This window comes from Cnephaeus nilssonii (genome assembly GCF_951640355.1).
Source record: "Cnephaeus nilssonii genome assembly, chromosome: 21".
NCBI lineage: Eukaryota > Metazoa > Chordata > Mammalia > Chiroptera > Vespertilionidae > Cnephaeus > Cnephaeus nilssonii.
Genome location: NC_137092.1, coordinates 19,246,716 through 19,271,624, shown reverse-complemented (window position 1 = coordinate 19,271,624; position 24,909 = coordinate 19,246,716). Strand labels below are relative to the sequence as shown.

At 46.4% G+C, this 24,909-nt stretch overlaps 1 protein-coding gene across 3 annotated transcripts in view; it reads right to left on the bottom strand.

Annotated features, from left to right (window-relative positions):
* The window catches only part of RABGAP1L (RAB GTPase activating protein 1 like), a 462,901-nt gene extending 440,577 nt beyond the window's left edge, over positions 1-22,324 (bottom strand). For all 3 annotated transcript variants that reach the window (XR_013812987.1, XM_079761776.1, XM_079761778.1), the window contains exon 1: positions 22,173-22,324. The gene's annotated coding sequence lies outside the window, so the exon portion shown is untranslated. The remainder of the gene's footprint in view (positions 1-22,172) is intronic.
* Positions 22,325-24,909: the final 2,585 nt, after the last annotated feature.

The following is a 24,909-nucleotide window of genomic DNA, read 5'->3' as shown; positions in this document are numbered from 1 at the left end:
ATATACCTTTGTGATTATTTTCATGTTACATAATGGTTCTCAGAATAGATATATCATAACTTAAAGTCTCATATTAGTGGAAATTTAAGTTGCTTCTGATATGCTGCTACTATAAATAATATGCTCTGAGTATACTCCTGCACAGACCTGTTTTTTATCTTTTCCTTTTTTTGTGTAGTTATTTATTTAGGATAGTCTCAGAAGTGAAATTACTAAATCAAAGGTTTATTAAAAGGTTATGAACAGTCTAACAATTCAAAATATATATGCCAAATTGTAGTTCACTAGCAATATTTACAAATGCTTGCCTTACTAAAAATCTAACCAGTATTACATATTACTATTTTCAAAAAATTTAAAATAGGTATAAAATAGTATTTCATTTTGCTTTAATAACATTTCTTTGAATACTGATAAGATCTAACATTCTTCTATGAGTTGTATTTCCTCTGCTATCAACTGTCTGCTTATTTCCTTTACCCATTTCAAAAATGTTTTTGTTCATTACAATAATGAAGCTTCCCAAGTAAAGAATGAAAGGACTAACTGTCTAAAATTCTAGCCACATGGGCCAAACAAAAAACTACAGTTTATGTCTACAATCCCCACTGCCTTCCAAAATTACTGCAAGCATTACTTTTTATATAAACTCTCATTTTATTTATATGAATATTATTTCAAGTTTTATTTCATCTAAATCATAACACTCATAATTTAAAATAATTTAAAAATTAATGTAACTCAAATTTGCTGATATTTAGAGTAAATGCAAAGAAGGTCCATTCAACCTAGTACTGCAATATGCCAAAGAAATTTATCTTAATTAACAGAAATCCAGTTGCAGATCTCTTTAATAATCCAGATACACCAAGAAATCTGATTCTGCAATCAGAGTTGACTCTCCAATGCTGTCAGTAATTGTGCAAATATAAATATGCACTACTGGTTTCTAGAGAAGACAGAGTAAGAAACGAATTTAGTTGAGCACAAATTCATCACCTCCCTTTGAATAGAACTCAAAATTCACATCAAGCTAAGAGGCCTTTAAATGGCAAGGATTTTAGAGATAACTTAATTCAATCTCTTTCCTCTTCCATCCCCCGCCCATTTTGCAGAAGAAGAAACCAAGAGATAATAAAGTGAAATAATTTTCAAGAAAGACTTAAAGCAAGTTAGGGGCAATAATTTCTGCTTCATTCTATAATCAACAACATTATGGGTGCTTTATTCGAAGCTGTAGAGGTAACAGAAATGAAACAAAGAGTTAAGTCCTTGCTCTCAACGAGCTTACATGCTACTGGAGGATGGGAAGAAAAAAGGAAGGGAAGGAGTTAGCAATGTGGCAGAGTAAGTCTAGATGATCAAGGGACCACTTCAGATTGGGTGGCTTGGGAAAGATTCAGAGAATATGAGAAGAGCTGAGGTCTGAATAACAAGAAGTCAGCAATCTAGTCCTGGAATATGCCAAAGAAATTTATCTTAATTAACAGAAATCCAGGAGAGATTAAGGAGCGAGCATTCTGATTAGAGATTCTCTTATATCCAAGTATTAGTCAAGCCACAGCTTTTATATTATTTAAAAGATATTAAAAACAAATTTAATAATAAATATGGCACTACATTTTTAAGCAGTATGTAAATTAAGACAAAATACTGTCATAGGAAAATATCTAAATCATGATGATTTAACTTAATGTACTTTGAAATGATGCATAGAATAATTAACCAACTTTTTGTTGTTGTTACTCATCACCAGAGGATATTTTCCCATTGATTTTTAGAGAGAGTGGAAGGGAGGGGGAGAGACAGAGAGAGTGAGAAACTTTGATGTCAGAAAGACACATTTATTGGTTGCCTCCCGCACACACCCCAACTAGGGCCGGATTGAGCCTGCAACCGAGGTAGGTACCCTTAATGGGAATCGAACCTGGGAACCTTCAGTCCATGGGCTGACACTCTACCCATTGAGCCAAACCGGCTAGGGCAACCAACTGTTCAATGATCACATTGGAAGGTATCAAAGTAAAGACATTTTAATATTTATAGATAATTTTTTAAATCCTTAGAAGCTATCCGTGAAGGAATTAGGACAAGATAATTATAATATTTTCAAATAAGATGAAAGATTAACATTAGTCAAAAACTTCAGTTTCCAGCTTTTCTATTAATTTTTCACACCAGCATACACAACAACCTAAGATTTTTTTTCCAGCGAAACTATTTATCTTTAAACAAATTATACTAGGGATATTGGGCTTAGAGACTAAGCTTGTTTTAGTCAATAATTCTGCTCTTTTTAAAAATCAGTTATTATTATTACATGTATATATTACTTCCCCCACTACAGTCAAGTTTCTGAAAGACATGGTCCTTATATTTCTTTACATTCCTCCACAGCACCTAACACAGTGCCTTACTAACAGTAGACATGTAACGAAATAGCATATCCCACCAGCAGGAGCAGCAGTATAGATCTCAACAGTTGTGGCATTAAAGGGGAAGAAAAGTACTTCACTCCTTGAAATGTCTTAACGCATTATCACAAAACAATTCGACAGTCCATAAGCTTTGAATAAATTGGACTCAGCTCAATGAAAAAATAAAAAATCTCTAATCAAGTACTATGTAGCTTAGTATTATAAGCCTTTTAATAATAATTTTAAAAAATCCATCTGGTTTATCAGGTTTTACACCAGAATGTAGTTGTTATGCCACATCTGATCCAATCTGGTTCCACCTGTAAGCCTTCACATAAAGCCACAGGCCCTCCCCATCCATGTCTTCCATTTGAGGTCAAGAGCATGATTCTCTGCTATCATTCCCCAGGTCATCCAGTTCTCCCCGACCCTATTTCTTGGTTTGATGCTGTCAATTAAAGCTACCAATAAACAAGAAATACTGAGGATTCTGGCTTCATAATAGGGCTGAGAATACCAACCATGTGTGGAGCACTTTCTATGCACTCATTTTTTTATATATATAAAAATATGCACTCATATATATATATATATATATATATATATATATATATATATATATCCTGTATTTTTATTGGTTTCAGAGAGGACGAGAGAGGGAGAGAGAATAAAAACATCAATGAGGGGGAGAAACCAAGATGGCGGCATAGGTTAAACACCTAACCTACAGCCGGGCACAACAATTTCAAAAACACAACTAAAAGTCAAAACGGACATCATCCAGAACCACAGGAAAGCTGGCTGACTGAAATGCCCACAATTAGAAGGAAAAAGAAAACCACAAGGAAAAGCAGAGAAGCCGTAAAAGCTTGAGGTATGGAGACACGGGCGGAGACACGAGCCCGCGCACGTGCGGGAAAGACGGAGCCGGAGAGGAAGGGGCGGCTGATGGCCTGGCTGGCGTTCTCTGGCGGGAAGGAGATAAAAGCGCCAGATTGTGCTGAACCCCAGCTCCGACTGCACTGAACCCCAGTTCTGGGCGAAACCCTGGGAAGCCGGGCTCATGCTGGGGGAGTCTGGGCTGTGGGGCGGAGACACAGAGGAGTTGCGCCGGAGCCGTGCACGGGAATGTGCGCAGAGGAGGGTCTGTTGCCTGTGCCGCTGGATTGCCCTAGCGGGAAGGAGACAAAAGCTCCGGACTGTGCTGAACCCCCAGTTCCAACTGCAATGAACCCCAGTTCCGGGAAAGACCCGGGGAAGCCAGGCTCATACTGGGGAAAGCTGGGCTGTGGGGCAGAGGTGCAGAGAGGCGGCGAAGAGCAGAGCACCGGAGGCGCGCACGGGATTGTGCGCGGAGGATGGGCTGTTGACTGTGCCGCTGAGTCGCCCTGGAGGGAAGGAGACAAAAGCGCCAGAATGAGGTGAGCCCCAATTCTGACTACACGGAAACCCAGTTCCGGGCGAGAATCTGGGAATCCAGATTCATTGGGGGAGAGACTAGACTGTTTGGCAGCGCGCAAAACTCCAGGGCGCTTTTCTCTCAGAGGTGTTTGCTGGGAGTACAGAGGGACACAGGAACCTCATAGGGCGGGGCTGACGGGAAGCCAAGGCGGTAGGCTCCGCCCTGTAACTCCGCCCCATCCAAGCTGAACACAGAGGCTTTTACAATTTTGCAAGTCTAGTTGAATGGGGCTGTCTCCCGGCATAGACACAGCTGATCCTCACAGCCAATTGGACTGGAGGTCACAGCCTCCCAGTGTACCAACAGCAATCAAGGCTTAACAACACCAAGACTTTGCACTCAGCCCACAAAGGGGGGTATCAAGAGCGACCACCTAGGGAGATTGGGGAAGCTGAGCGATAGGGAGACAGCCAAAAGGGGAAGACACCGAAACAGGTCACGAATATAAGGGATGCTGTAATTCCTGCTGAGGGGCCACAGGCAGTAGCTGACCTACACTCCATTGGAGACCCAGAAACGAGGGCATCTAGTGGTCGGTGTGAGATGACACCAGATTTCAACCACTCCCATAAGGGACACATTCAAGAGGCAGACGCAGTGAGCGCCAAAGCCTTGCTGCACTAAGACCCGGCACATAAACGTGTCTCCCGCACAGCAACTCTTCCTTTATAGACACAGAGGGTCCGCACGGCCAATAGGCCTGGAGGACAATTCCTCCCAGTGACACCAACAACAATCAAGACTTAACTATACAAACAAGGACCAAGATGGAGGCATATGGCAGAAGCCTGATTGCTGCCTACCACAACAATTTTGAGACTACGACAGGAGAGCAGAGCAGACACCATCCAGAACCACCGGAGGGCTAACTGAGCAGATGCTATACAACTAGAATAAAAGAGAGGGGTACGCGGGATGAAGCTGATGCCGGTGACCCAAAGACCACACTTTAAAAACTACGGCTCAGGCGACACAATTGCGGCCTGGAACGTGCTCGGCGCAGTTCCCCCAGCGGTCTCCGGCTGAGGGGAAGGCTTCACTCGCTGCCGAGCACGGACAGACAAGCCCCTGGGAGACATGGGGTGGGAGACTACGCGCTTGCTGACCTCCGAGTCCTTCAAGAATCTCAACGCCCCGGAAGCGGCCAGGTGCGCACGCTCGGCGACCGGCCACCGCTGCAGACCCAGGGGCCGACGCAGTCACCCCGGACCAGCCTGCCGACGCGCACCGGGCACACCGGAGCTTCACCGAGCCCGCCGCCCAACGAGTTCTGCGGTGGCTGCCCTGGAACTCTGAGAAAATGGCCGAAGGAATTGCTGAGAGGGAATTGACCAACAGGAATTGGGATCAAGAAGACGAAACCCCGCTGGGTCCCGGATCCGGGTGAAGCCGCGTGCCCCTGGGTCCGGGTGAGGCTGGGAACTGGGTCAGGGTGAGGCTGGGCCCCGGGTCCGGGTGAGGCCACGTGCCCCTGGGTCCAGGCGAGGCCATGCGCCCCTGGGTCCGGGTGAGGCTGAATCCTGGGTCTGGGCGAGGCCGTGTGCCCCTGGATCCGGGTGAGCCTGGCCCCGGGTCCGGGTGAGGCCGTGGGCCCCTGGATCCGGGTGAGCCTGGCCCCGGGATCCGGGTGAGCCTGGGTCCCGGGTCCGGGTGAGGCCGCGGGCCCCGGGATCCGGGTGAGCCTGGGTCCCGGGTCCGGGTGAGGCCGCGGGCCCCTGGATCCGGGTGAGCCTGGGTCCCGGGTCCGGGTGAGGCCGCGGGCCCCTGGATCCGGGTGAGCCTGGGTCCCGGGTCCGGGTGAGGCCGCGGGCCCCTGGATCCGGGTGAGCCTGGCCCCGGGTCCGGGTGAGGCCGCGGGCCCCTGGATCCGGGTGAGCCTGGCCCCGGGTCCGGGTGAGGCCGCGGGCCCCTGGATCCGGGTGAGCCTGGGTCCCGGGTCCGGGTGAGGCCGCGGGCCCCTGGATCCGGGTGAGCCTGGGTCCCGGGTCCGGGTGAGGCCGCGGGCCCCTGGATCCGGGTGAGCCTGGGTCCCGGGTCCGGGTGAGGCCGCGGGCCCCTGGATCCGGGTGAGCCTGGGTCCCGGGTCCGGGTGAGGCCGCGGGCCCCTGGATCCGGGTGAGCCTGGGTCCCGGGTCCGGGTGAGGCCGCGGGCCCCTGGATCCGGGTGAGCCTGGGTCCCGGGTCCGGGTGAGGCCGCGGGCCCCTGGATCCGGGTGAGCCTGGGTCCCGGGTCCGGGTGAGGCCGCGGGCCCCTGGATCCGGGTGAGCCTGGGTCCCGGGTCCGGGTGAGGCCGCGGGCCCCTGGATCCGGGTGAGCCTGGGTCCCGGGTCCGGGTGAGGCCGCGGGCCCCTGGATCCGGGTGAGCCTGGGTCCCGGGTCCGGGTGAGGCCGCGGGCCCCTGGATCCGGGTGGGCATGGGTCCCGGGTCCGGGTGAGGCCGCGGGCCCCTGGATCCGGGTGGGCATGGGTCCCGGGTCCGGGTGAGGCCGCGGGCCCCTGGATCCGGGTGAGCCTGGGTCCCGGGTCCGGGTGAGGCCGCGGGCCCCTGGATCCGGGTGAGCCTGGGTCCCGGGTCCGGGTGAGGCCGCGGGCCCCTGGATCCGGGTGAGCCTGGCCCCGGGTCCGGGTGAGGCCGCGGGCCCCTGGATCCGGGTGAGCCTGGCCCCGGGTCCGGGTGAGGCCGCGGGCCCCTGGATCCGGGTGAGCCTGGGTCCCGGGTCCGGGTGAGGCCGCGGGCCCCTGGATCCGGGTGGGCATGGGTCCCGGGTCCGGGTGAGGCCGCGGGCCCCTGGATCCGGGTGGGCATGGGTCCCGGGTCCGGGTGAGGCCGCGGGCCCCTGGATCCGGGTGAGCCTGGGTCCCGGGTCCGGGTGAGGCCGCGGGCCCCTGGATCCGGGTGAGCCTGGCCCCGGGTCCGGGTGAGGCCGCGGGCCCCTGGATCCGGGTGAGCCTGGCCCCGGGTCCGGGTGAGGCCGCGGGCCCCTGGATCCGGGTGAGCCTGGCCCCGGGTCCGGGTGAGGCCGCGGGCCCCTGGATCCGGGTGAGCCTGGGTCCCGGGTCCGGGTGAGGCCGCGGGCCCCTGGATCCGGGTGAGCCTGGGTCCCGGGTCCGGGTGAGGCCGCGGGCCCCTGGATCCGGGTGAGCCTGGGTCCCGGGTCCGGGTGAGGCCGCGGGCCCCTGGATCCGGGTGAGCCTGGGTCCCGGGTCCGGGTGAGGCCGCGGGCCCCTGGATCCGGGTGAGCCTGGGTCCCGGGTCCGGGTGAGGCCGCGGGCCCCTGGATCCGGGTGAGCCTGGGTCCCGGGTCCGGGTGAGGCCGCGGGCCCCTGGATCCGGGTGAGCCTGGGTCCCGGGTCCGGGTGAGGCCGCGGGCCCCTGGATCCGGGTGGGCCTGGGTCCCGGGTCCGGGTGAGGCCGCGGGCCCCTGGATCCGGGTGGGCCTGGGTCCCGGGTCCGGGTGAGGCCGCGGGCCCCTGGATCCGGGTGGGCCTGGGTCCCGGGTCCGGGTGAGGCCGCGGGCCCCTGGATCCGGGTGGGCATGGGTCCCGGGTCCGGGTGAGGCCGCGGGCCCCTGGATCCGGGTGGGCATGGGTCCCGGGTCCGGGTGAGGCCGCGGGCCCCTGGATCCGGGTGGGCATGGGTCCCGGGTCCGGGTGAGGCCGTGGGCCCCTGGATCCGGGTGAGCCTGACCCCGGGTCCGTGTGAGGCCGTGGGCCCCTGGATCTGGGTGAGCCTGGGTCCCGGGTCCGGGTGAGGCCGTGGGCCCCTGGATCCGGGTGAGCCTGGCCCCGGGTCCGGGTGAGGCCGTGGGCCCCTGGATCCGGGTGAAGCCGTGCCCCTGGGTCCGGCCGAGACCAAACCAGAGGGAGTCGGACCTGCATTACCACCATTTGTCCACCATCCAGAGCTGAGGGGTCAGTGCCGACATGTACTCATAGGGAACTGGAGGACATTGATATTGGGTCTCAAAAGAACTGTTGGTCCAGAAAGAAACTCACTACAGACTGATTCATTTGCCTGTCAACATAACTATTATTGCTCGTCGCACATTCAATTCTTATAAGTATATCTCTAGTGACACATGATTTCGCTCATCTAGGGGAAATGATGAACAACATAGACTGATGAACAAGAACAGAACCAGAAACAAGGAGGCATCGATCGGGCTATCGGGCCTCAGAGGGAGGATAGGGGAGGGTGGGGGGAGGGGGGAGAGATCAACCAAAGGTCTTGTGTGCATGCATATGAGCCTAACCAATGCTTAAGTTCAACAGAGGGTTGGGGCATCCATGGGGAGGGGTGTGGGATGGGAATGGGGGGATGAGGACAAATATGTGACACCTTAATCAATAAAGAAATTTAAAAAAAAAAAAAAACATCAATGAGGAGAGAGAATCATTGATCAGCTGTCTCTTGCATGCCCCCTACTGGGGACCAAGCCCGAATCAAACTGTGACCTCCTGGTTCATACATTGACATTTAACCACTGAACCACATCAGCCACACTCATTTTATTTCTTAAATTTAATAGTCATGAGGTATATTACTTTCATTTTACAGACATATTTAAACCCAGAAGTAAGATTACTTACCTAAAGTAACACAGCTAGTAAGTCTGTCAGATTTAGGGTTCTTCCACTCCACAAAATAGATCAATAATAATCCCATCACAAAAAGGCCAAAATGATGGCAATAAGAGACATAGCCACCAAAACAAGTGAACAAGGTTGGAAAACAGCAAGTACAAGAAAAGAAACCACAATCTTTTCCACCTACTTGAAACCACTGCCATCATAACAATTACAAGCTTGACACAGGCTGGAAAAGTTTTTCAGGCTGGTAATCTAATTTGCAGAACAAATAATTTGCTGCCATCTAGCTCAAAGCCTATATTTTTATATATTAGTTATTATACATTTTAAGATATTTAATGTAATAAGGCTATTGATAGATAGATCTAATTCAGTTCTAACATAGTTTACAAATTCACTTTAAAAGTATAACTGAGGAGAGATTTGAAGATGGTGGTGTAGGTAAACACCTATACTCACGACCACAACCACATCAAAATTACAACTAAAATACAGAACAACCATCATCCAGAATTGCTGGAAAGCTAGCTGAATGGAAGTCCTACAACTAGAGAAGTAAAGAAGAAAGCACACTGAGAGTGATAGGAGGTGCGGAGGCATGGAACGTGTGTCACTTTTTTAATTGGGAGGGAGATCATCCCTGTGGATGCTGCCCAAGGAGCAAGGGGTCCAGCCCCACACCGGACCCCCAGCCCAGGGTTCCAGAGCTGGGAAAAGAAGTCCCTATGGGCAGTAAGAACTACGGGTTATAAAAACCAGTAGGGATTGGGGCTCAGTGACACAGAGGCTGCTGGAGACCCAGCTATTCCTCTTAAAAGGCCAGCACCATGAACTAAACGTAAAAGATCCCGCTTCCTCTGAGCTCCAGCACCAGGGCAAGGCTCTGGGGAACATAGACACATACAAGGAGGAACTGGATTGTCTGGCATCAGGGCAGAAACTCAGGGGCGGCTTTTTCCCACATGAAGGTGCTCGCAAGAATCATTGTTCCTATGCTGGGACATCCCTGATCGCAGGGCTAACTGGCAGCCATGTCTGTTTGCTCCGTCCAGGTGATTCCCTAAGACCCTGCCTCATCCAATTTACAATCCCAACCAAGGTGTGTGCAGTGGCTTTTGCATATGAATGTCCTTTCCTTGTTCAGGGTAAAATCTCTCAAACAAGCTGCAGCTGGGTCAGGGAGCCCCAAACCTATCAATAAAAGGCCCAAGACCCAGCACCAGCACCAGCTTACCTTGCTTCACAGCTGGGCCTTACCTGGGCATTTCCAAACCCGACACCAATAGGAGGAAGCTACAGATATCTCTGTAGTTCCTGCTGGGTGGCCCCAGGCAGTGGCTGATTTTGCACCTCCATGGAGACCCAAGAGCCAGTGTACCCAGTGGTCAGTATCAGACCATACCAGATTACAATTCTACACATCCATAGGAGACCCACTCAAAGGGCAGACTTAGCGAACACCAAAGCGCCACTGAAGCAAGTCCTGCTCCATAGGGTTGTCTCCTGCATTGCAGCTCTCTTATTGTAGTCGCAGCTGGTCCTCACAGCCAATTGGCCTGGAGGTCAGTTCCTCCCAGTGACACCAACAGCAATCAAGTCTCAACTACAATAAGACTGTGCTCTCATCCCACAAAGGGGTGCACCTAGAGCTCCCAGCTCAGGTGACTGGGGAGGCTGAGACACTGGGCCCTATGGAACACCAACTACATAAGCCACTCTACCAACTCAAGAAGACATAGAAGCAAACACAGGGAAGCAGCCAAAATGTGGAGACAAAGAAACATGTCACAAATTAAAGAAATGGAAGAAAGCAAACTACAGGATACAGAGTTCAACATCACAGTTAAAGATTACTCAAGAATCTTCTAGAAACCTACAAAAAAATGGAAAAGGACCAGTCAGAAATTAAGCATACACTGACTGAAATAAAGAATAACATACAGGGATTCAACAATAGAGTAGAGGATTTTGAGAATCAAATCAACGATTTGACATATGAGAAAGCAAAATACATCCAACCAGAAGAGCAAAAAGAAAAAGAATCCAAAAATATGAAGATAGTGTAAGGAGCCTCTGGAACAACTTCAAGCATACCAACATTCAAAAGAAGAGAGAGAGCAAGATATTGAAAACCTATTTGAAGAAATTATGACAGAAAACTTCCCCCACCTGGTGAAAGAAATAGACTTACAAGTCCAGGAAGCACAGAGAGTCCCAAACAAAAGGAACCCAAAGAGGACCACACCAAAACACATCATAATGAAAAATGCCAAGGGCTAAAGACAAAGAGAGAATCTTAAAAGCAGCAAGAGAAAAGCAGTTAGTTACCTACAAGGGAATGCCCATACGACTGTCAGCAGATTTCTCAACAGAAACTATAGGCCAGAAGGGAGTGGCAAGAAATATTCAAAGTGATGAATAGTAAGGACCTACAACCAAGATTACTCTATGCAGCAAAGCTATCATTTAGAATTGAAGGTCTTCACAGAATAAAGAGCTTCACAGACAAGAAAAAGCTAAAGGAGTTCATCACCACCAAACCAGTATTATATGAAATGTTGAAGGGTATTCTTTAAGAAGCGAAAGAAGAAGAAAAAGAAAAAGATAAAAAATATGAACAACAAAATGGCAACAAATACATACCTATCAACAATTGAAACAACCCAATCAAAAAATGGGCAATGGACTTAAATAGATACTTTTCGAAAGAAGACATAAGGAAGGCCAAGAGACATATGAAAACATGCTCAAAGTCACTAATCATCAGAAAGATGCAAATCAAAACGACAATGCGGTACCATCACACACCTATCAGAATGGCTATCATCAACAAATCAACAAATGACAAGTGCTGGCAAGGATGCAGAGAAAAAGGAACCCTTGTGCACTGCTGGTGGGAATGCAGACTGGTGTAGCCACTGTGGAGAACAGTATGGAGTTTCCTCAAAAAAACGAAAAATGGAACTCCCATTTGACTCAGTGATCTCACTTCTAGGAAACTAGAAACACCAATCAGAAAGGATATATGCACGCCTATGTTCACAGCGGCACAATTCACCATAGCTAAGATTTGGAAACAGCCTAAGTGCCCATCAGCAGATGAGTGGATTAAAAAACTGAGGTACATCTACACAATGGAATACTATGCTGCAGTAAAAAAAGAAGGAATTCTTGCCATTTGCAACAGCATGGATGGAACTGGAGAGCATTATGCTAAGCCAGTGGCCGGCAAACCGCGGCTCGCGAGCCACATGCAGCTCTTTGGCCCCTTGAGTGTGGCTCTTCCACAAAATACCACATGCGGGCGCGCATGTACAGTGCGATTGAAACTTCGTGGCCCATGCGCAGAAGTTGGTTTTCGGCCTGGGCAAGTCTATTTTGAAGAAGTGGCATTAGAACACTCAAGGGGCCAAAGAGCCGCTTGTGGCTCACGAGCCGCGGTTTGCCGACCACTGTGCTAAGCAAAATAAGCCAGTCAGAGAAAGAGAAATATCACATGATCTCACTCATTTATGGAATATAATGAACAACATAAACTGATGAACAAAAACAGATCCAGAGACAGAGAATTATCAATCAGACCGTCAAACCTCAGAGGGTGGGGGTAAGGGGGAGAGATCAACCAAAGGACTTGTATGCATGCATATAAGCCTAACCAATGGACACAGACAACAGGGGGGTGAGGGCATGAGTGGAGGGGTGGGGGGAAATGCGGGGATAAGGACACATATGTAATGCCATTCAGAACAGAAAAATGACCTGGTCCACACTCCCTAAAAATAGCTGATACCCAAATGGTCAAGAACCCTAATTCTGATATCTTATATAAGCAAATAATCTCTCACTAATGTTATGTAGCAAATACTCTGCTGAACTATGTCTAGTATTCCATAAAATCTGCAGGTCAATTTAGATACTCAAGGCAGCCATACTTGAAACCCCAAACCAGGATGCATAACCCTCTGAAACTTTCCTGTATGACACATCCTATGCTGCCCCATCCTTGCTACACTCCCCTTTTTTTATGTTCCTCCAATACGAATGTTGGCTCCTTAACAGTCTCTTATCTCTGCTTCTCTCATACTGAATTCATGCTTTGTCATGTAAATAAAACAATGTCAGAGAATGAAACAAACTGTATAAAGAGCCATAGAGCTATAACACTCCATACAATAAAAAAAGGCCTTACATACTATAGTGATATTAACTTTCACCTGAAAATATACACTCAGGAAATCTAAATTTAAGGGACACTCATAAGAAAAGTATTAAGTACAAACATGTGACAATCTATTCTTAAGTTGTTCTACCCACCACATCCTCAAAAACACATTTTTCTATGGGGGGGAGCAAAAATACATAACTATACCTTTCCCACATTTGTTTAATCTACGTTCAAAAAAATTGACATTTAATGAATGGTGCCTGTTGATAATCCCAGCTAAAATTAAAATGTTACCTTGGGGTCTATCTAGCTATTCTGAGGTATCAGAATAGAAGAAAAGCCACCCATTACAAAGATTCATAGATTCTTAATGCTGGAAGGATCTTCGAGGTCACCTATTGTTATTTACACATGCTCCTCATTGTAGAGAGAATTCAGATCACTAGGAATCATCCAACCCACTTTTACTCAATACACCACAACCTTTCTTCCTTTAGCATTTACTCACTGATCCTCTGGACTCACATAAAATATGTCATCTACTTTGCAGTATAGCCTTTCAAATACTCATTTGTTTAACTTATTTTATGCCATTAGTGATTACAAAATAATATATGTAATCTAGACTATGTAGTTCAAAGATTTCTTTGGTTTCTCAAAAACTATCCAGTAAAATGAAAACACCAGGCACATTTATAGGTGTTATTTTGTAAACCTTACCTTTTTCACCCTCATAACCACCCTATGAAACAGGCAAGGCAAGTATCATCATCCCCATATAAAGAACCATCAGTATAGCCCTAGCTGGTTTGGCTCAGTGGATAGAGCGTTGGCCTGTGGACTGAAAGGTCCCAGGTTCGATTCCGGTCAAGGGCACATGCCTGGGTTGTGGGCTTGACCCCCAATAGGGGGCGTGCAGGAGGCAGCTGATCAATGGTTCTTTCTCATCATTGATGTTTCTATCTCTCTTTCCCTCTCCCTTCCTCTCTGAAATCAATAAATATATTTTTTTAAAAAAAGAACCATTGCCCTGACCGGTTTGGCTCAGTGGATAGAGCGTCGGCCTGCGGACTGAAGGGTCCCAGGTTCGATTCCGGTCAAGGGCATGTACCTTGGTTGCGGGCACATCCCCAGTAGGGGGTGTGCAGGAGGCAGCTGATCGATGTTTCTCTCTCATTGCTGTTTCTAACTCTCTATCCCTCTCCCTTCCTCTCTATAAAAAATCAATAAAATATATAAAATAAAAAAAAGAAAGAAAAACCTGTGGTAAATCCCTTATTCTCTCTGAATCTCATAGCAGCACTACATCAAGAAGTCCTCTGTTTTACCTACATTGTCTTCCACAAAATCAAAAATGTTTTTAGTTGTTTGCAGCTCAATGACTATTTTTCTTTACACACACACACACACACTTTCCTCTTTAGGAAAGTGAATTCTCAGTGGAATATAATAAAGTTCTACTATGATTCGCATACAAACATACTGAGATGTATATGCAAAATGGGAAGTATCACATTAATTGCTAAACAAACAGGCTTCCCTAACCTACTATTACATTATCTTTTAAAACTATCTGATATCTTCAAATGCTATTTTAGTGTTTGTGAAACCAAATGCAACAGGAGAAACCTGTTTCATCTATTGAACTATTGACAATGTTGACAAGAAATATAAAATGCAGGCCAAAATTTAAAAAGAAAAAAAAAACCTAGAGGCCGAGATTCATTAGTGAAAATTAAGCTGCATAACACCTTTTTTTTAATAAGTTTGATTTGCCTAGGAATAATTCCTGACACTTTTTGTTTGTTTTTATTAATCCTCACCTGACGATATGTTTCCATTGATCTTTTAGAGAGAGTGGAAGACAGAGGAAAAGACAGAGAGAAACATAGATGTGAGAGAAACACATCGATCTGTTGCCTCCTGCACGTGCCAGTCCAGGGCCCGGGCCAGGGAGGAGCCTGCAACCAAGGTACGTGCCCTTGGCTGGAATCGAACTCAGGACCCTTTGATCCACAGGCCAATGCTCTATCCACTGAGCCAATCTGGTTGGGCAAGCTGCATAACTCTTGCATAAAATTTCTATAGGTTCATTAGTACTGGCAAATAGGCGGTCCTAGGATTTGAATAATAACATCCAATTTTCCCATTAACTACCAGGAACTTTAGGTTAGTGTTAGAATCTATTCTAGACTATTGAGAGGAGGAAATGGATGGAAGAAAGAAGACATTAACTGAATTACAATTCAGTACCAATTTGATAGGCAGTAACATATCTTTGTTAACACAAAAAGACTAAGACAAAGGCAAATCAAAACATTAGTCCAAACATGGCCATTAACAGCAGGACAAATATGAGAGGAAGTTTTAAAATGAAAAAATACGATTCAAGACAAAAGAGGTTTGTGGAACTAAAACAATAAATGAATGAGATATGATGGCAAATAGCTGCTGAAATAACAAAATTACAGTAAAATAATCTAAGAAACCAAACTGTTGCCAGTATATGTAAAGGCTCCCTTTAATGGCTGACGTTTCACTAACATATAATCTATTCAAAGTGTCATACCAAGATAAATTTACTACAGAGAAACAAACTACTCAAGCAAATACCTAATTACCACTTGAACAACCGTTTGCATTTACATAATGCTCTTAGCAGAGGGCCTCAAAATGACAACCACATCTTGAAGCACGGAATAAATACTCTACATGGTTTATCAAAACTAGTGTTATTTGTCTCTTAAACCTTAAAAACTGAAAACCACAGCTTTATATTTTTTTCTAAAAATAGTGTTTGTTATTTGCATCCTCTGTGATGGAAGTCTGATTTTAAAGTCCTGCAATTTGTATTACTGCTAATAATGAGGGCAGAATACAAGTGTATACTTGGGGTAGAGGAGAGGCTGAGAAATCCTTCAGTGAATGAGTTCTACACTTGCCTTTTAAAATGTGCCCCTTTCTTGGAAATTTGGCATATAAAAAATCCCTTTGGGTATGCATTACTTTCATATTTGAGACTATTTAACATGACAGTCTTCAAAGAGCTAGACATTTGTTTTTAGATACTTGCCAGGTAGACTGTATTTTCACCACAAATTCCAACAACTAATGGGGGTGTCTGTGTCTGTGTACACATCTATGTGTATGTGTATATCTTTAAAAAATGTTTGCATAGTTTAAGTTAAGGACATCAACATCACATTTTGTACCACACAAAAAAATGATGGTAGAAAATTTGGAAGGATTCTAATAAACTCAATTTGTAAAGCCTAACACGTCTTCCTCCCTGTCCACCCCCCCCCCAAAAAAAAAAAAAAACAATAAAAAAAAAAAGACTGTGCTGACATGATTAGCTAGTCCACTCAACTGGTGGGAGGTATCAGGCAGGCTGCATCTGAACTTTTATCATGCTACTTGGGGTGTGCTGTCTTGTGGAGCAGTTCAGATGGAACTGCTGAAATCTCCTAAAAGGACAGGACAATATATATACTGTATGTATCAGAAGCTTAAACAAATGAGGAACACAGTATGGACAAGACACTATTCATATTTATTATGGAACCAAAGCTCATCCTGAAGAGTCTTTGTTGACCATTCAGAAGTCAACTGGCTTTTTTCTTCTTTTTTTTACAAACCAAGTAGCTATTTACTATAGCAACTTCATTACCAAGATTACCAAAATTTTCCACACACTTCCAACAGTCTCTGTATGTGTTGTTACCTGGGCAACAGTCTGAAAGTGCTTTTACCTTTATAGAACTAGTGGGTCAAAGAGAAATAAAGCTTCTTCATATTGACTGTACATCATTTTAATTAGAAGCAATAAGTGTGAAATCATCAGCAGACAGAAAACCTTGAGAACTGCCACCAGTGCCTCAATTTGATTAACAGAAACAACTTGAGGCCATTTATCTTCATTTCCAGGCACCTAATTCCACTGTGGAACAAGGCAAGCTCCATCTAAGACTTCAAAACATCCTGTCATACAGGCTGTCACACACATAAATGCTGAAATCCAAGGAACTTCTTTTATTGAAACAAATCTATCAATCCCTCCCACAGCTGGCTGTGGTATGAAATACCCGGTCTTGCTGCCCTAAATTCTGAAAGCTAGTCAGCTCAGCTGAGCATCTGTATAAACTGCCTTTCTGTCCGAACCAGACCTGCCTCCAAAAATTAAGTCCCAGTTATTTAGAAAACACGTTTTAGAGGGCACTTTGAAAAGATTTTCAAAACAGTTTCCTGCTCTGCTACAGCCAATTTGATGCTGTCTATTTGGCAAAACAAAAAATAATGGTATCTCCTTACAAAAAAAAATAATTTCCCCTTTGCAACAATTTTAGGACTGTAAACTTAAGGTTGTTTCCCTAACACATACTTTTCCCTTTAGCTTTTACTCTAAGAATAGATACCTAAGTGTTCTCTGGGTCATATTCTAATCAGGAGCACAGCATATAAAGTTTATTTAATATTAAGAAATACTGGGTGGTCCTAGCTGGTTTGGCTCAGTGGATAGAGCATCAGCCTGTGGACTGAAGGGTACCGGGTTCAATTCCAGTCAAGGGCATGTACCGGTTGTGGCTTGATTCCCCATCCCTGGTCAGGGTGCATGCAGGAGGCAACCAAGCGTCTCTCTCACTTCAATGTTTTTCTCTCCCACTCTCTCTAAAAATCAATGAAAAAAATATCCTTGGGTAAAGATTAACAACAAGAAAAAATGAAGTACTGGGTGACTCCAGAAACAAAAATGAAAGGTAAACTGAAAAGCAGAAAGGGGCACTGGCACTCACACACATCTGGTGCTGACTCTTTCTTGCCTACCTCTTTCCCTTTATGCCTTTTGATCACCTGGCCCAGAAAGGCCTTTCTCTCTATACTATTTATCTTATTTCAACATGTCCAAATCCTACCCATTCTTCAAAGCATGGTGTAAAAGTCACCATTTCCTTTGTCCTTCAACTAAAAGTAATCTCTCCCTCCTCTCACTAAACTCATGTATTACTTTATCTATATTTCTTTACTACACAATACTTTCTGCCTTACATTATCTTTGCTTCCATATTTAATCCCCCACAAGAGCACAAAGGCCTCAGGGTCCAGGTTCATGACTTATGCATCTCTATTCAAAGTGCTTAATGCAGTGTCTTGCACATACTAGTATGAGGCCCTCCAACTGAGCTACATGAACAGCTTGGGTTAAGATAGAAGTGAAGTCCACTAGAAACAACCCCAGATTAGGAATCCAGAGACCTGGCTTTGCTAACAACTAGCTATATGACCTTCAACTTTAGTCTTTTACCGTGTATATCTGCAAAGTAAAGAGGTGGACTAAACCACTGTAAGCTGTTACATCAACTGGCTGTAAAACAAATTTAGGGGTCAAAACCCAGATTTTTTTAAGTAAAATTAAATAGAAAATATCAAAGTGTGTTGTAGACAGTAGAGTGCTATAAATGTTTAACAGTGGCTATATAGAGTGGAAAAAGCCCTGAAATATACCATGTGCTGATTCCCCTGGTGTAAATACTGCCACCATGGCTGATTGCAAGCTACCAACATGATGTCACTGAACATGGAGCTAAGTGGGAAGAGAAATGCATAACTGCCTTGATGAGACAGCTCTAGCAAGGTCCTAAAAAGGTAAGTATTGTTTTGCCAAACTTTTCTTTCAACTTTGTGTGCATGTGTTGAATCAGGGTATATGTATTTCTTACTGTAAGTCACAATCAAAACAATTTAATAAATATTCAGCTAAACAATCACCTAGTCTCTTCTACATGTACTACACAATGCAATAAAGCTTACTCTTGGGTACATATGTAGTCTCTTCACCACAATTTGTATTTCTCTGCAAAAATGAAAGTAACAGAGGCAAATTACAGGGAGTGGAAATTTGGCTTAGGAAGTATCAGCAAAGGACCAAGATTCTCAGCCTTTGTTCACCCCCACACACCTGAGGGACACAACATATTCCCACAAGTAGCAAAGGCTCATTTAGCAAAGGGTTGAGGGAAGAGGAGGAAAGGAAGAGAAAACCTACAGTTTGAAAACAAAAATCCAAATATTGTGATGCTTGTGCCACTCCCTCACCCCTCTGAGAACCTGGGTACAGAGAATAACAGTATTGTAAAAAAGTAAGTTTTCATACTTAACATTTCCAAGCCAAATTCCCCAGCATAAGCTTGCATCCCTCAATGAGACCTCCATCACTAAGAATTCCCTACTGGAATTAAGTTTTTGCCATGGACTAGAGACATGTAGCACTTACTGAATTTAGAATAGGCAAGGGGGAAAATACCACAGCAAACAGTTGTTAGACTTCGTAGTCTGGGAAAACCAGGCTTTTATTCAAAAAATTACTTTCTTATTTTCTTACTTCTTATTTAAGCTTTCTAAACTGGGTAAAGAGAGGAGAAGTTTCTTGAATATATTTCTGGCTGTACTATGTCTATCACAACAAAATCTGTAACCAGATTTTTCATTAGTGTTTATAAATAATTGTGTTTTCTATTTTTAAGACTATTTAGAAAACAAGAAGGCTCAGAATTTCAAATATAGGCTCAGAATTTCAAATCTAACTCTAAGTCAACTGAATATATGCCTAAAAGTTTCCAAGGAAAATCCCCAAAAATTACACCAAAAAATCCCCCCCAAAATGTCAGAAAGGAGTCAGCATGAGCACAAACTTGCTATACTCAAACAATGATGGCATCCTATCTGCTGAATGAGTCCAATATGGAAAATAAATGAAGTATGAAAAGGAGAATGTTGAGATACAAGTTCTTCTTAATTCCATTAACTCTTTCTTATTAGGGTCCATTGACCATAAAGTGAAAATCACTCCCTACTCTGAAAAGCCAAGAGTCAAATCAAGTCTCCATGCTGAGAATATCAATGCTTTCCTTAAAAATTGAGTATGTTGCCCGGCCTTCATGGCTCAGTGGTTGAGCGTCGACCTATGAACCAGGAGGTATGGTTTGATTCCTGGTCAGGGCACATGCCTGGGTTGTGGGCTCAATCCCAAGTGCGGGGAATGCAGGAGGCAGCCAATCAATGATTCTCTCTCATCACTGATGTTTCTAGCTCTCTCTCCTTCTCCTTTCCTCTCTTAAATCAATAAAAATATCTTTCTTTAAAAAATAAAAACATTTGTGGGACATAGCAAAAAACTCTGATCCTGGGAATCCGATAGGCTCAGTATCTATTTCATTCTCCAAACACCCTTATCCAGCCATAATCATCCCCACACCACTTCAAGACAATGGCAAGCTAGAATGCAGACCCTCAATACAAAAAAATGTTTGCTACTTCTGTCTTCAAAGTTAATCTCTACAAGCCTGGCTATCTCCCACTCATAATATTTTTACTTAGCACAACAGAATTCCTTCTTTTGACTACTCCAAAAGAATGGCTAAAAATGCTTTCAGCTTTAATGCTGTATCATCTGAGTTCAAATAAATATACAATAATTCAACAAATTCAGTATGGGTTAAGGCAAAAATAATTTTTAAGTGCAAATTTTAGAAGTCATAAATTTAGAATCAATGAGCTGATAAATATGAAAACTCCTGCTTCACGTGCCTAATAAAAATCTGTCATTCAAATAAAAAACATCATAATAACTATTAAAGTGAAAAGAAAATATGAATCATGAAACAAGTAGCAAAGGAATAACAATTCTCAGACTACCTCAACTATAATATATACAAACTGGCATCAAATAACTCAGGCCCCAAAAGAGCTTCATACATGTATAGTCACATCTTTTTAGGTCTATTCACTATATGCCCCAGTAATATTGGGACCTACTACCTGTTTCTAGCTTTCTAGCATACAAAGTAGGCTCTATAATATGTTCACATATAATCACTGCCCAATGACATCCAATTCTCTCCAGATGACTTATTAACACATAAGAGCACAGCACAGCTGGCGTGGCTCAGTGGTTGAGCCTTGACCTAAGAACCTGGAGGTCACAGTTCGATTCTGGGTCAGAGCACATGCCCAGGTTATGGGCTGGATCCCCTTGTATGGTGCGTGCAGGAGGCAGCCCATCAATGATTCTCTCAACATTTATGTTTCTCACTCTCTCCCTCTCCCTTCCTTTCTGAAATAAATAAAAAATATATTTTTTAAAAGAGCCCATTTTGAATTTAATACAAATACCAGTCTAACTCAGAGTTCCAACTAACTCCCCAAGTAGGTGAGCACTTCATACAATTTTATGATAATGTATACATGAACTTCATCTTGTCTTTCCCCTTTGCAATTTCATCATCAGTTTCAGATGGGACTCTCTATTGAGATAATGAACCACAGGCCAGTTTTCCAGGGCTACCAGCTTGTGGGCCAATATTTTCCATGGGCAAAATCCACTCCCAATTTGACCACAAGCAGACTTCATGTTTGTATCTCCTGATGTCCTCGTACTGGATATCTTTGGAAGTACAGCAGAAACCAAATATAAACACAAGTCGGAGAAACGTCAGAAGGTTTTCATGAAACTGCGTTTTCAGAATCGTAACAAGCAACCACGTACCTCCTCCCACCACGTGTGCACAAGGAAATGTACATGTATTAAACATTGCAGGCCTTGAGATCAGTTTCCAAACAGCACTGAAATCTGTCAAGCAAGCAAAAGTTCTCCCTACGTGAGATTGGCGGTTCCCTTCACTTCCATGAAACCCTCAACTCTGCCGCTGACCACCTAAATTGGGGGGTACGTTTTCCAAGATAAGCCTACCTGAGAGGTAGCAGGGGCATGCACAAGCACCTGGGGTCACAAACCCAGTCAGCCCAGTCCCCTAGCGCCCGGCCACCCGCCCGGCCGGTGGTCCCTGTCCACATGCTGACGCACCGCTGCCCAGCCCTGCACCGTGGCCGGCCAGTGCGAGGTCCTAGCCCGTCTCAGCAACTTGGACTCCGTCGACTCTCGGGACTCAGCACCCACGACCTGGACGGGGGCAGTCGCGGCCAGGCGGTCAACTCGGCGCGGGGCACGCTGTGCAGGCAGAGATCTGCCCAGGACGCAGCCCGTCCCACACGGCGAAACCACAGGACTCCACAGCCGAGCCGAGCGAGTGCCGGGCGGAGACGGGGGAGTGCGAGGGCGCGACCCGGTCGCGAACGGAAAGAAACCCGAGTGTGGGCAAGAAAACACCCTCCCCGGAGGTCGCGGGGCTTCCGCGGCTGCGACCCCGGCGGCGGCCACAGCGGAGGCGAAGGCAATGTCAGGAGGGCACGGCCGGGGCCGAGCGCCCCACTTGCCACCCGTCCCCAGGTGAGGGGCGCCCACCCCGGCCGCCCGCCCCGGCCGCGAGGAGCCGCCACCCCGGAGAACCTCGGAGTCCGGGCGGCGACCGGCCGTCCCGAACGCGCGCCCCGTGCCCTCCTCCCGAGGTCCACTCGCAACGCGGCCCGGCCTGGCCCCCTCCTCGACCCTCCTCCCTCAGCGCAGCCCGGGCGCCAACACCCGCGCCCGGCCCGCCGCCCCTGGCCGCCCGCCGGCCCCTCAGGCAACCGCGACCGCCTCACCTCCTCACGTCTCCGCGGGCAGGGCCGCCACAACTCTGCCAGGCGCCGCGTCCCCGCCGCCGCCCGCGCTCTGCGGCCGGGCCGGTCCCGTTCACTCCGCGGCAGCCGGAGCCGCGGGAGGGCGGAGGGAGCGAGAGGGAGGGGGAGAGGCCGCTGGCAGGAAGAGGCGAGGAGGGTGCGGGCCGCGGAGGAGGTGCATCGGGGGCGCGCACGTCGGCCCGTCGGGAGCGGCGCGCGCGCTCCCGAGGGCGGCGGCGGCGGCGGCGGCGCGCGGGGCCCGGCCAGGCCACGGTGCGGCCGGGGCGGGGGGCTTGAGGACCCCCAGGACCTGGGCTGTTAGAGGGGGCACCCGGGAAGGGGCGAGAGGGGCTCGCGGCCCTCCGGAACCGCCCCCGGGGGCGCCACAGCAGCGGTACGGAGTTGTTAGAGAATTCTGAGTTGGGAGCGGTTGTTTTCTTGCTCGTAAACCTGGTTTCCATACTTTCATTAATGCCCAGTCCTCCGCAAAGAAGACGAACTCTCTTCTGTGTCTCTTTCACGGTGTCATGAGCTCAGGAAACGCTCCCTTGTTAGTCGGTCATGTGGGACTCGGGAGATTGGAGAGAAAAATAACCTAAGTACGGGATTGAACAGGAGAGCGCTAAGCCCTGCTTGGTATTTATTAAGAAAACGTGCCCTCATGTGCACCTCTATCCGCTGGGGTAATAAATTGGGGTGTACAAACGAGGTAGAGATAAAGTAACCAACTCTTTTCCTCTACAAATATTGTACAAAAAAACAAACAAACAAACAAAAAACAAAAACACATTGATCCTTGAACTGTGTGGACTTCCTCCTTCCTGGATCTTGCAGCCAGAAATGACCTGTAAATGTTCCCGATTTCCTCAGCACTTTGTTTCTATGTTTGTGGCACCTAATATTCAACCTTATCTGGGTAAATCTGTGCAAAATTTTATCCCCCTAGAAAATCCTGGAGACCCTGCTTCATCCATTTTTGCGTCTTCCACAAAGCCTAACATAGTACACACCTCATAGGAAGTACTCCAGCCCTGGCCGGTTTGGCTCAGTGGATGGAGCGTGGGCCTGGGGACTGAAGGGTTCTGGGTTTTATTCCAGTCGGGGGCATATGCAGGAGGCAGCCCATCAATGATTCTCTCTCATCATTGATGTTTCTATCTCTCTCTCCCTTCCTCTCTGAAATAAAAATATAAAAAATAATAAAAAAGTACTCCATAAATGCTACTGCAGAACAAGTGAATATAGTGCAGCAAGACTTAATTTAGTACATGGGTCTAACGATTTGACTCTACAATGACTCCTTTAATTTGAAATTTTCCCCTCTGTCCCCCGCCAATTCCCCTGCACTCATTGGCCCACCTAGATCCAAAAGCCTCTGAGAAATATGACATTTGTCAACAAACCCTCTCTCCCAAGTTCTTTTTCTTTTTCCTAATTTAAATGTCTCTAGGACAAACCCGGTGTGGCAACTGTGATTTCTCCTCCCTGAGGAGCTCCGTCTCTGAGGTCCTTTATTAACCTCTGTAGCCCAAGAGTGTACCTAGCTCTGGGCCTGCCTCAAATGCTGGAATTTTTATATTTAATCAAGGTAGGGTTAGAATAACTCAAATCATCCATTGATTTCCAGAGATAGTACCTACTAATAAATCAACCAAGAAGTAGGTACTGAGCCTCTACTGAATAAAGTACTAGTAAAGTTACACTAGGCACCATGAGAAAGTCACAGATGAAAAAGCTGTAGTTCTGCCTCCTGATATCTTCTAAATAGAAGCTTTTTGACAAAAAAAAAAGGGCAATACTGTGGTAATTATCTGCACTCAGTAAGAGAAAATAAAAATTTTAAATGATAAGTCCAAAATAAATATAGTGTTCCCCAAATTCAGTTCCATATACCTCTGAAAGCAATAATAATGGCCACCAGGGGCTGTTTAATCCCATTAAAGTGAAGCATATCATCTAAGTCACTAGTATAGGATCAATCCATGTGCCAGCTTGTTACAAGGAAAAGAAAAACTCTGTCCCATGGCCACATGTCACACCTCTAATCACCAGGGGTCACTCTGTAGCACTGAACTGTTCCTCACAATAGAACCTAGATAAGAGATGTCACACGAGAACCTAGATAGCTGGCAAGTCACAGGAGAACCTAGATAAGAGACAGTGAAGGTGATTTGGTAGAAACTCCTCCGTACCACAAGGAAAACAATTCTTAAGTACATGCCAACAAATTAATAATAAAACATTCCTCATATGGTGTGTGCTGCTCACTTCTCTCCCCACTATGGCTTCCTTTACATTAAAACTATCCTAGCAGCCCAAGTCCAGGAAAGGAATGAAGTTCTTACTTTTGGAGAAGGTGTTATAAAATATTCTACATGATAGAAACTGGTGGCCTAGGTCCAAATCTAACACACAAATCTATTTTGTTTAAGCATCTGAATGATGCTTCAAAAAAAATTAGCCAAAGCCAAAAGTTAAAAGTCAGAAGGTTTCACATGCATTCCTGACTTCTCTTTAAAACGTAGATTTGGCACTAGAGGGTTTGGCTCAGTGAATAGAGTGTCTGCCTGCAGACGGAAGGGTCTCAGGTTAGATTCCGGTCAAGGGCAGGTGCCTTGGTTCCAGGTTTCTCCCTAGTGCAGGAGGCAAGCAATCAAAGTGTTTTTCTCACATCAATATTTCTGTCTTTCTCTCTCTCTCTCTCTCTTCCACTCTCTCT